This window comes from Hemiscyllium ocellatum, chromosome 4 (genome assembly GCF_020745735.1).
Source record: "Hemiscyllium ocellatum isolate sHemOce1 chromosome 4, sHemOce1.pat.X.cur, whole genome shotgun sequence".
NCBI lineage: Eukaryota > Metazoa > Chordata > Chondrichthyes > Orectolobiformes > Hemiscylliidae > Hemiscyllium > Hemiscyllium ocellatum.
Window position 1 is genome coordinate 123,230,956 of NC_083404.1, and position 12,030 is coordinate 123,242,985.

Genomic DNA, 12,030 nt, shown 5'->3' on the forward strand with positions numbered 1-12,030 from the left:
TAATTTCTTTAGGAAATCTCAAACTTACTCCTCTCTCCCTGAAATAAAATTCAAAATTATCATTGCTGCTACTGAGGGGCACCTTTCCAATTAGTTAATTAATTTAATCTCATTATACAATACCAGGTCCAGTATATCCTGTTCACTGGTTAGCTGAAGAACATGTTATTTAAAGAAATTATGAATATTCTATAGACTCCGCATTCAGATTACTTTTGCTAATTTGACTTTGCCGATCTATACATCTCCTATAATTATTTCCTTTCTTTTTCTGACAAACTCCATTTAATTCTTCCCTTAAACTCCACCCCAGTGAGTGGTTACTGTTCGTGGGATTTTACATCACTCCCACATTTTGCCTTCTGTGGCACAGCTCCCCGAATTTTGATGTGTGCACCAAATCTTTGTAAGGAGGACTTTCAATCAGGCTGGGCTGGCCACTGTGGGGTTTTTTTTGCCTAAGTTGATGCCAGTGGTCTATCCAATTCAGTTCTTTCTCTTAGAATTAGCCGTGGTTATATACAACTAAGTGGCTTGCTATGAGATTTCAGAGGCCAGTTAAGAATAATTTCTGTGGATTTGTAGTTTGTACATTGTGTACAGGGAGATAGTGAGGAAAGAGATCAATCTGAGACTGGTACAGTTGAGAACAGAAGTGAGTCAAACAGTCAGGGCAGGCAGGGACAAGATAGGACTAATAAATTAAACTGCATTTATTTCAATGCAAGGGGCCTAACAGGGAAGGCAGATGAACTCAGGGCATGGTTAGGAACATGGGACTGTGATATCATAACAGTGACAGAAACATGGCTCAGGGATGGGCAGGACTGGCAGCTTAATGTTCCAGGATACAAATGCTAAGGAAGGATAGAAAGGGAGGCAAGAGAGGAGGGGGAGTGGTGTTTTTGATAAGGGATAGCTTTACAGCTGTGCTGGGGGAGGATATTCCCAGAAATACATCCAGGGAAGTTATTTGGGTGGAACTGAGAAATAAGGAAGGGACGATCACCTTATTGGGATTGTATTATAGACCACCTAATAGTCAAAGGGAAATTGAGAAACAAACTTGTAAGGAGATCTCAGCTATCTGTAAAAATAATAGGGTGGTTACGATAGGGGATTTTAACTTTGCAAACATCGACTGGGACTGCCATAGTGTTAAAGGTTTAGATGGAGAGAAATTTCTTAAGTGTGTACAAGACAATTTTCTGATTCAGTATGTGAATGTACCTACTAGAGAAGGTACAAAACTTGATCTACTCTTGGGAAATAAGGCAGGGCAGATGACTGAGGTGTCAGTGACCATAATTCTATTAGATTTAAAATCATGATGGAAAAGGATAGACCAGATCTAAAAGTTGAAGTTCTAATTTAGAGAAAGGCCAATTTTGATGGTATGAGGCAAGAACTTTCAAAAGCTGATTGGAGGCAGATGTTCGCAGGTAAAGGGACAGCTGGAAAATGGGAAGCCTTCAGAAATGAGATAACAAGAATCCAGAGAAAGTATATTCTTGTCAGGATGAAAGGGAAGGCTGGTAGGTATAGGGAATGCTGGATGACTAAAGAAATTGAGGGTTTGATTAAAAAAAAAGGAAGCATATGCCAGGTATAGACAGGATAGATCAAGTGATTCCTTAGAAGAGAATAAAGGAAGTAGGAGTATACTTAAGAGGGAAATCAGAAGGGCAAAAAGGGACCATGAGATAACTTTGACAAATAGAATTAAGGAGAATCCAAAGGTTTTTTACAAATATATTAAGGACAAAATGGTAACTAGGGAGAGAATAGGGCCCCTCAAAGATCAACAAGGCGGTCTTTCTGTGGAGTCACAGAAAATGGAGGAGATACTAAATGAATATTTTGCATCAGTATGTACTGTGGAAAAGGATATGGAAGATATAGACTGGAGGAAGATAGATGGTGACATCTTGCATAATGTCCAGATTACAGAGGAGGAAGTGTTGGGTGTCATGAAATGGTTAAAGGTGGATAAATCCCCAGGACCTGATCAGGTGTACCCGAGAACTCTGTGGGAAGCTAGAGAAGTGATTGCTGGGCCTCTTGCTGGGATATTTGTATCATCGATAGTCACAGGTGAGGTGCCAGAAGACTGGAAGTTGGCAAACGTGGTGCCACTGTTTAAGAAGGGCGGTAAAGACAAGCCAGGGAACTATAGAACGGTGAGCCTGACCTCGGTGGTGGGCAAGTTGCTGGAGGGAATCCTGAGGAACAGGATGTACATGTATTTGGTAAGGCAGGGACTGATTCGGTATAGTCAACATGGCTTTGTGTGTGAGAAATCATGTCTCACAAACTTGATTGAGTTTTTGAAAAAGTAACAAAGACGATTGATGAGGGCAGAGCAGTAGATGTGATCTATGTGGACTTCAGTAAGGGGTTTGACAAGGTTCCCCATGGGAGACTGATTAGCAAGGTTAGATCTCATGGAATACAGGGAGAACTATCCATTTGGATACAGAACTGGCTTAATGGTAGAAGACAGAGGGTGGTGGCGGAGGGTTGTTTTTCAGACTGGAGGCCTGTGACCAGTGGAGTGCCACAAGGATTGGTGCTGGGTCCTCTACTTTTTGTCATTTACATAAATGATTTGGATGCGAGCATAAGAGGTGCAGTTAGTAAGTTTGCAGATCACACCAAAATTGGAGGTGTATTGGACAGCGAAGAGGGTTATCTCAGATAACAACAGGATCTAGACCAGATGGGCCAATGGGCTGAGAAGTGGCAGATGGAGTTTAATTCAGATAAATGCGAGGTGCTGCATTTTGGGAAAGCAAATCTTAGCAGGATTTATACACTTAATGGTAAGGTCCTAGGGAGTGTTGCTGAACAAAGAGACCTTGGAGTGCAGGTTCATAGCTCATTGAAAGTGGAGTCGCAGGTAGATAGGATAGTGAAGGCAGCGTTTGGTATGCGTTCCTTTATTGGCTGGAGTATTGAGTACAGGAGTTGGGAGGTCATATTGCGGCTGTACAGGACATTGGTTAGGCCACTGTTGGAACATTGCGTGCAATTCTGGTCTCCTTCCTATTGGAAAGATGTTGTGAAATTTGAAACAGTTCAGAAAAGATTTAGAAGGATGTTGCCAGGGTTGGAGGATTTGAGCTATAGGGAGAGGCTGAACAGGCTGGGGCTATTTTCCCTGGAGCGACGGAGGCTGAGGGGTGACCTTATAGAGGTTTACAAAATTATGAGGGGCATGGATAGGATAAATAGACAAAGTCCTTTCCCTGGGGTTGAGGAATCCAGATGTAGAGAGCATAGGTTTAGGGTGAGAGGGGAAAGATATAAAAGAGACCTAAGGGGCAATTCTTTCACGCAGAGGGTGGTACGTGTATGGAATGAGATGCCAGAGGAAGTGGTGGAGGCTGGTACAATTGCAGCATTTAAGAGGCATTTGAATGGGTATATGAATAGGAAGGGTTTGGCGGGATATGGGCCAGGTTTTGGCAGGTGGGACTAGATTGGGTTGGAATATCTGGTCTGCTTGGACAGGTTGGACCGAAGGGTCTGTTTCCCTGCTGTACATCTCTATGACTCTACTCAGCTCCTTATACCTCACCGTGCCTCCAGCGGCCTATTTCTCAATTCTCAAAATTCCCTCCTTAATCCCTGTGCCTCTCTTGATAATTATTGACAAGTTCCACTCATTCTAATATTTCCATGAAAAGTTCCAATGTCAAATATGAACACAAAAGCATGACTCAGAATTGTGACAGAGGAAGTAAGACTTGTGGATAGGAAGGATGTGTTATTTCCAAGGTATTCAATCCAAAACTGTTTGGTACACAAAGAAAAAATGTGCACAGTTGTCAGACTAAATTATAGTAACCATTTCTACAGCGTCCTTTGGCAATCTCCCAACACTGTACTCTTTTTTTTCAAACATAACAAATCAAGGACCTCTTCTTGTGTCTCTTACCCCTTTTTCGTGGGAAACTTTCAGGAGGAAGAATAAGCGGCTCCAAATCTATGTAATCATCTGCAAGAGCAACTGTGTTACCATTACAACCAGTGTCACTGTTATAAAGAAAACGAATGTAGTGACAGTTGCAATCGCTAGTTTAAAAAATACATGCCGTGTGGGAAGGGAAATCTTCGCGATTCAGAATAAGATATTTTGCATATTAAATAAGAGCTCTAAGCTTGATGTAGGACTTTGTGAAGTGTGGCAGTCGAAGTTTTCTTTTTTGGTCAGGACTGAAGGGTGTGAACAGTGAGTAAATACCGCGGCGGGGGGGGGGGCACGGTGCTGAGGACTATCTCGCTCTCTCTCCCCCTCCTCGCTTTCCAGGCGCCATCTTGGGATGCTGACAATTTCTCCCAGCGGCCAGTGCGGATAGCCGCAACCGTTGGGACGGGAGAGAGGCAGAGGCGGGAGGCGCGAGGAGGAGGGAGTGACTGTTGCTGCTGCTGGGAGGTCCCCCTGCTGTTCCTTTGCACTGTCTGTCTGTCAGGCAGCAGCTCGCCAACAAACGCGGACGCAATCTAAACCTTCCCATTCCCGATTCCCTCCCCCCCCCTTAAGAGACGCCACCTCCCCAAAATCAAAATTGGCTTTGTGTATGGGAAAACGATTCGTCTAACGGCTTTTAAGGAGCAACGGATTTTTTTCCTCCACTCAACTCAACAGAAAGTAGGTAGTGTTACTGTATTTTTGGGAAGAATAAAGAAATGCATGTTTTATACATATTTTCTCCCCTCCCAGTCTGACTCCACGTTTGTTGGGAGTGGAGATATTTGATAGCTGACGGTCGATCCTGCTGCGAGTGTTGAAGTTTCAGAGGCGAGGATGGAGAGTGGCGCCGACTGTCTCCCCGCAGTCCTTGTTTTCGTCTCTGTCCGGCCCTTCAGAAAGGAGTGGAGAGGAGAAGGGGGAAAGGACTAATTTTCTTTACACATTTTTTTTTGTTTCTATTCTTACATGTAACCAAAGCACGGCCGATGTAAACCTTGGAGTTTTGTGTTCTTTCCTTTTCTCTCCTTGGCCGCAGTTTATTTCGGACGTGGGCAAGAAGGGAATCAGCAGAGGTGTACCTTTCTTTGGAGTGTTAGTGTATTCTGGCCCGGTTTTGAAGTATTAGTGTATTCGGGCCTGGGTTATATATTACTGTGTGAGAGTTAACGTCTCGTTGATGCACTTGACTGCAGTTGCAAAGGCTGCAGTCAATGAAATGCCTGTGTGTATATGTAGCTTCATTTCGTTGTGTACACTGTTTTAGTCAGCAAGGTACTGTATACAGAAGAGAGTTGCGGCTGTCTATCTCCCCCACCCGGTTTTATTTCGAGGGTTTTGTTATTTTCCTTGCTCTTAGTGCAGTACTATGTTTTTAAATAATGTGCTGAACTGCGTTTCATTGTAGCTCCCTTTCGAAGTATGTGAACATTCTTACCCAGCTTTCAACAAACACCCCTAACTCAATCCACTGATGCAGTGGTACACACCTGAATCAGTGTTTTTTATTTGACTTTTCGACAATTTATTTTCAACTTGTTCGAAATGAATATCTGTTACTTCAATTTGCCATCTGTGCAGCAGTTTGGCCTTCTGCCAAGTGTTAGTATGCTGCAGAATGTTGACACTAAATATGTGGGCCACATGAAAGATTAAGTGTGAAATAATCTAATATTTATTACAGTGACAATATTCGTTTGTCATTTATCACTTTGAATTGGACAGTTTTTGTAATGTTGTTGATTTCTATTAAACAACTGTTTGAGGCCATTAAGTTTTTTGTGAAAAGGTTTAATGGCTCCACATATGGTCTTGGTGCACGAATAGTTAATTAAAAGGCTTTGGTCTTTATATCTGTCTTTTGCCATTAGTATTGAATATATAACAGCATTTAACCAGTTAAGTTTGTCTGGATGAGTGTGTGGCTTTGAGAAGTGCTCTTAACTTTTTTTTAGTTTGAAAAAGGAAGCCAGAAATCTATTCAAAGTTTTATTTCTGAGCTCTATATCAATGTATATAAAAGTATACCATGGCTTCAAACTATCAATTTTTTTTAACAAAAATTGATCCTTTCAGGATGTAGAAATATCAATCTCAATTTAAGTCATACAAATTTTATATGAAACAACTTATCCAAAATGAGCACTTTGTTAGATCTTAGAAATGAGACTCAAATGGTGTAAAGCCATTGGTATCTAGAGGAAATAGATATTGATGAATGACTAAGTCTGACATGAAAACATTGTATTGAGTAGCTGTCTGATTTAATTATTGTCAAGGACTAAGACAAATCCATAACTGGAATCTGGCAATTGTACATCAAACTGTTTTGGAAAGACACTATTCCTTGTGAAAGAATGCACTTAGTAAAACCTGTTTGCATTTTTTCCTTCTACATTTTTATTTCATTAAAATAAAACAGTGATCAACTGGCAATCTAGACAGTTTTTTGTTTTGATTTTAATTAGCTCAGGTAGAACAATGATCTTGAAGGTGACACTCAGGGAATTGCAACTAAATGATTTGGATGTGAATATGTTAGGTATGGTTAGTATGTTTGCAAGTGGCACCAAAATTAGTGGTGTAACGGACAGTGAAGAAAGTTATGTCAGAGTACAATGGGACCTTGATCAGATGGGCCAGTGGGTTGAGGAGTGGCAGATGGAGATTAATTTAGAATTTAAATGTGAGATGTTGCATTTTGGTAAGACAAACTAGGGCAAGACAGTTCTTGGTTGGGTGCCTGGGGAATGTTGCCAAACAAAGAGACTTCGGGATGTAGACGCATAGATCCTTGAAAGTGGAGTTGCAGATAGGTTGGTGAAGAAGTTGGTTGGTGCGCTTGCCTTCATTGGTCAGAATATTGAGTATAGGAGTTACAATGTCATGTTGCAACTGTACAGGATATTGGTGATGCCACTTTTGGAATACTGCTTTCAGTTCTTGTCACCCTTCTATCAGAAGGGTATTGTTAAATTTGAAGGTTTACAAAGGTGTTGCTGGATCTGGAGTGTTAGACCTAGAGGAGGAGGCTGAATAGACTAGGGCTTTTTAATCCCCCCCCTGGAGTGTCAGAGCCTGATAGGTAATCTTGTAGAAGTTTATGAATTTGAGGGGTATGATAGCATGAATGGTCAAATGTCTTTTCCCTCAGGTGGGGAGTCCAAAACTAGAGCACATACCTTTAAGGTGAAAATGGAAAAATTTAAAATGGATATGAGGCAACTCTTTCTTGCAGAGGATGATGTGTGTCTGGAACAAGCTGCCTGACGAAGTGGTGGAGATGGAATATTTGGTTTGTGCAGAAGAGTTGGACTGAAAGGTCAGTTTTCATGGTGTATAACTCTGACTTTTATGACTGAAGAGTAGTCATTGAAGTAACCAGTTAATTGAAGTAGAAAATGTACCTTTTCAACATTTTTTAAAGTATAAAAATGCAAAGATTTTAACAAATGGCTTCTTAGATCATTGATTATCGATGCAAAAGATAAGACAAAAGCATTTGCAATAATCTTCAGCCAGGGATGCTGAGTGGATGATGCATCTCTGCCTATTCCAGAAGACCCCAGCATCATAGATGCCTTTCCTCAGCATATTCGATTCATTTCACATGTTATCAAGGAACAGTTGTAGGCATTGGATACTGCAAAGGCTACTGGCCCTGATAGCATTTCGGCAATAGTCCTGAAGACTTGTGCTCCAGAACTCCTCGCCAAGGTGTTTCAGTACAATGACAATACTAATGTGCCATCAGTCTACTCTCAATCCATCAGTAAAGTGATTGAAGGTATCATCAACACTGTTATAGGAACACTGGAGCAGGAGTAAACCATTCAGCCCCATGAGCCTGTTCTGCCATTCAGTAAGATCATGACTGATTTGTGGCCTAATGCCATATACCTACATTTGACCCATACCCTATAACAGGAATTCCTGATGAAGGGCTTTTGCCTGAAACATGGATTTTCCTGCTCCTCAGATGCTGTCTGACCTGCTGTGCTTTTCCAGCACCACTCTAATAATGACCTATGACCTATAACCCATAACACTTAACGAAAAAAACTATCTCAAATTTATTAAGCAGCACTTGCTCAGTAACAATTCACTGATGGTTGGAGTTAAACCTGACACGTAGGATGATGGTTGTGGTTGTTGGAGGTTAGTCATCTTAGATCCAGGAAATCTCTGCAGGATTTCCTCAAGGTAGTGACCTAATCCCATCCATCATCAGCTGCTTTATCAATGACTTTTCCTCCATTTGTAAGATCAGAAATAGGGATGTTTGTCAAAAAGTGCCCAATGTTCAGCACCATTCAGGACTCTTCTCATGCTGCCTAGTTCATGCCCAAATGTAACAAGATAAGGACAATATCTAGGGTTGATCCAAAAAGTGGCAAATAGTATGCATGCTGCACAAATGCCAGGCAATGATCATCTCCAATAAAATACAATCTAACAGCTGCACCTTGCTATTCAGTGACCTTACCATAACTGAACCCCCCCCACTCTCAACATCCTGAGGGTTCCGTTGACAAGGAGTTCAAGTGGACTTGCCATAGAAGTACAGTGACTATGAGAGCAGGTCAGAGGCTAGGAACGCTGAAGTATGTAACTCGTGTCCTGACTCCCAAAAGCCAGACCACCATCTACAAGGCACAAGTCAGGGGTGCAATGGAAAACTACTAACTTAGCTGGATGAAGCAGCTCCAATAACCTACAAGAACCTTGACATCATCAAGGATAAGGAGCCTGCTTGATAGGCACTGCATCAACGAACATTCAGTCACTCAACCACTGATGTGCAGTAGCACTAATGTGTATTATCTACAAGATGCACTGCAGAAATTCACCAAAGATCTTGAAGCAAACCTACAAATAATTACATTTACAAAGACGTGGGTAGTAGATATATGCATGAAAGTTCTTCTCTAAGGGATTCACCAGCCTGATTCTGAAATATATTGCTATTCATTCACTGTCAATGGATTAAAATCCTGGAATTCCCTCCCAAATGGCATTGTGAATCTACTTATAGCACAAGGACAATGCCAAAAAAGCAGCTTGCAGCCATCTTCTGAAGAGTAAAAAATGAGGTCTGCAGATGCTGGAGATCACAGCTGCAAATGTGTTGCTGGTCAAAGCACAGCAGGTTAGGCAGCATCTCAGGAATAGAGAATTCGACGTTTCGAGCATAAGCCCTTCATCAGGAATATGTTGAAGGGCTTATGCTCGAAACGTCGAATTCTCTATTCCTGAGATGCTGCCTAACCTGCTGTGCTTTGACCAGCAACACATTTGCAGCCATCTTCTGAAGGTCTACTGCAGTCAGGCTATAAATACAGGTCCAGTCAGCGACACCTGTATCCCAAGAGTGAATAAAAAGAAAATAAATCTGTAAATGAGTCCCTAAGTTTGCAAGTATTTCCTCCAGTTATTTGTTGCAACATGGATGATAATGACATCACAAGCCAGTCACTGAATAAATTAAAATTTAATAATTAACTTTGTTCTATTAATTTTTCAAAACCAAATTTTAACATCTGATTGAAGATTTGTAGCTCGGGTATCCGTTGTTGTGGTTCTGCTCGCCGAGCTGGAAGTTTTTGCTGCAAACGTTTCGTTCCCTGTCACGGAACGAGGACATGCCACAACCAAAAGGACTAGCCACCCTACCATACGTCAGGAGTGTCTCAGAACTGACAGCCAGACTACTGCGACCCTTAGGACTCGTAACAGCACACAAGCCAACATCCACGCTCAGACAACAACTCACTAGAACAAAGGACCCAATACCCAGCATGAGCCAAACTAACGTAGTTTACAAAATACCATGCAAGGACTGCACAAAACACTATATAGGACAAACAGGAAGACAGCTAACAACCCGCATCCACGAACATCAGCTAGCCACAAAACGACACGACCAGCTATCTCTAGTAGCCATACACTCAGACAACCAGCAACATGAATTTAACTGGGAAAACACCACTATCATAGGACAGGCCAGACAGAGAACAGCCAGAGAATTCCGAGAAGCATGGCATTCATCCCCAAACTCCATCAATAGACACATTGACCTGGACACCATATACAAACCACTACAGCTGAAACTGACACCCGGAAACGGCAAGAACATCCATCAACAGACACATCGACCTGGACCCCAGATACAAATCACTGCAGCTGAAACTGACACCCGGAAGCGGCAAGAACAAACCACTATAAATACCGGAAGAAACATCAAAGCAGCGCTTCACACGAGGCTCCCACCGCACTGATGATGTTCCCTAGCCAGGGAACGAAACGTTTGCAGCAAAAACTTCCAGCTCGGCGAGCAGAACCACAACAAATTTTAACAATAATTACTGTTTTTAAACTTGTGTATAAAGTATTGGTGTTCATGCCCAAGGTTTGTACAATGGATCGTGGCATTTAGGACTTTTGAAGACTCCATGATTTTAAATGCTAAATATATGATGTGAACTACCAGTGTTGATATGGGTGGTGATCACTTTGAAATGTGTTTAATAAAAAATATGTAGTTCATAATTTATTGTGGTACAACTTACTGAATATTAATTCTACAAAGATACATTTAACTACCACATAAGTATTTTAAAACCTATCAAATTAGTTGTCTTTGGCATCGAACTCCTCAGATTCATTCTGAGTCACTTCACCTTTGTCATCACCATAAGGATCCTCCCCTGGATCAGATCTGGCACTTTCAGTTTCATAAACTTATCCCACAACAAATTATATTTGTCTTCATTGAATTGGATCTTCTGTATTTGTTTAATAATCTAATGACACTTGTGGACTAATAGCATCCTGTGATTGGTTGATAATCAAATTAAATATCATGTTGGCAGCACACACAATTCCACACTTGGTGAAAATTTGTTCTCCACCAACTATCCATCTATTCTGCTCAAAGGAGAGATGAGGCTAGAATGGTTTGTTCAGGTCTAAAGGTTACACTACACCTATTAGCCCCACCAGCAGTATTGCAGTTTTGATATTTATTTGCAACTATCTCTTGTTTGCAATAGTTTAATGGAATCTGAACAATAATAAACTGCATGCTTTGCATAGGATACCAAAATGCCTACGTAGACCATAAGATATAGGAGCAGAAGTCAGCCATTTGGCTCAACAAGTCTGCTCTGCCACTCAATGAAGTCATTACCGATCTGATGTTTGTCGACTTAATTTTCCTGCTTATTTCCATAACACTTGATTCCTTACTGGCGAAGATTTGTCCATCTCAGCCTTGAATATACTTAATGACTCAGCCACTTTCTGCAGGAAATAATTCTACTGATTCTCTACTCTTGAGAGAAGATTTCCTCCTCCTATCTGTTTTAACTGGATGACCGTTTACTCTGAGATTATGCCCTCTGTCTTAGACTTTTCCACAAAGTAAAGCAACCTCTCTATCTCTACTTCTACCCTGCCAAGCCCCTAAAAAAACTCCATTTTCCATAAGGTCTCCTTTTGATTTTTCTAAATTCCTGTGAATAAGACCCCAACCTACTCAATCCCATCTCTTAAGAAAATCAACCTAATGAACTTTCTAGACCATTTCTAATGCCTTAAATAAGGGTGAACCCCTGGCAGGGTCTCTCAGTTCCACGATTGGTCAGTAAATACTTGCAATCGGTCTGGCTTTTAAGACTTTACTCTTTATTTTTCATGGCCGGAACACAGAGGTTATACACGTCCATGTTCCTCGGAGGAGCTGTGCATGTGGCTTAAAACAAAGACATTTTTATATTTTTCTTAAAGAAACGTACAGACCATGATCGCACAGTACTTTCAGACAGTTACCAATCAATACACAATACTGCTTTATTTCACAGTTACTTGGTCCAGTGATATTTCCTGGGAACCAACTTTGTTTTCCAACACTTAGGCCACCTTTATCTCACTAACTGAGCCATAGCACCTGAGGAGAGCTTGAAGGTACCTTTGTAGGAAGTAAAAAGAGTCAACACCATAACAAGATAGGCAGCTTTAAGGATCCATTATCAGCAGAAGTTGACCATGCCCAGCCA

General features: G+C 41.3%; 1 protein-coding gene across 3 annotated transcripts in view; it reads left to right on the forward strand.

Annotated features, from left to right (window-relative positions):
* The first annotated feature begins 4,465 nt into the window (after positions 1-4,465).
* The window catches only part of LOC132815081 (focal adhesion kinase 1), a 557,743-nt gene continuing 550,178 nt past the window's right edge, over positions 4,466-12,030 (forward strand). For 2 of the 3 annotated variants that reach the window (XM_060823816.1, XM_060823815.1), the window contains exon 1: positions 4,466-4,654. The gene's annotated coding sequence lies outside the window, so the exon portion shown is untranslated. Of the gene's footprint in view, positions 4,655-7,224; positions 7,296-12,030 lie in introns of those variants that run through there. The other variant, XM_060823817.1, reaches the window with a different exon arrangement.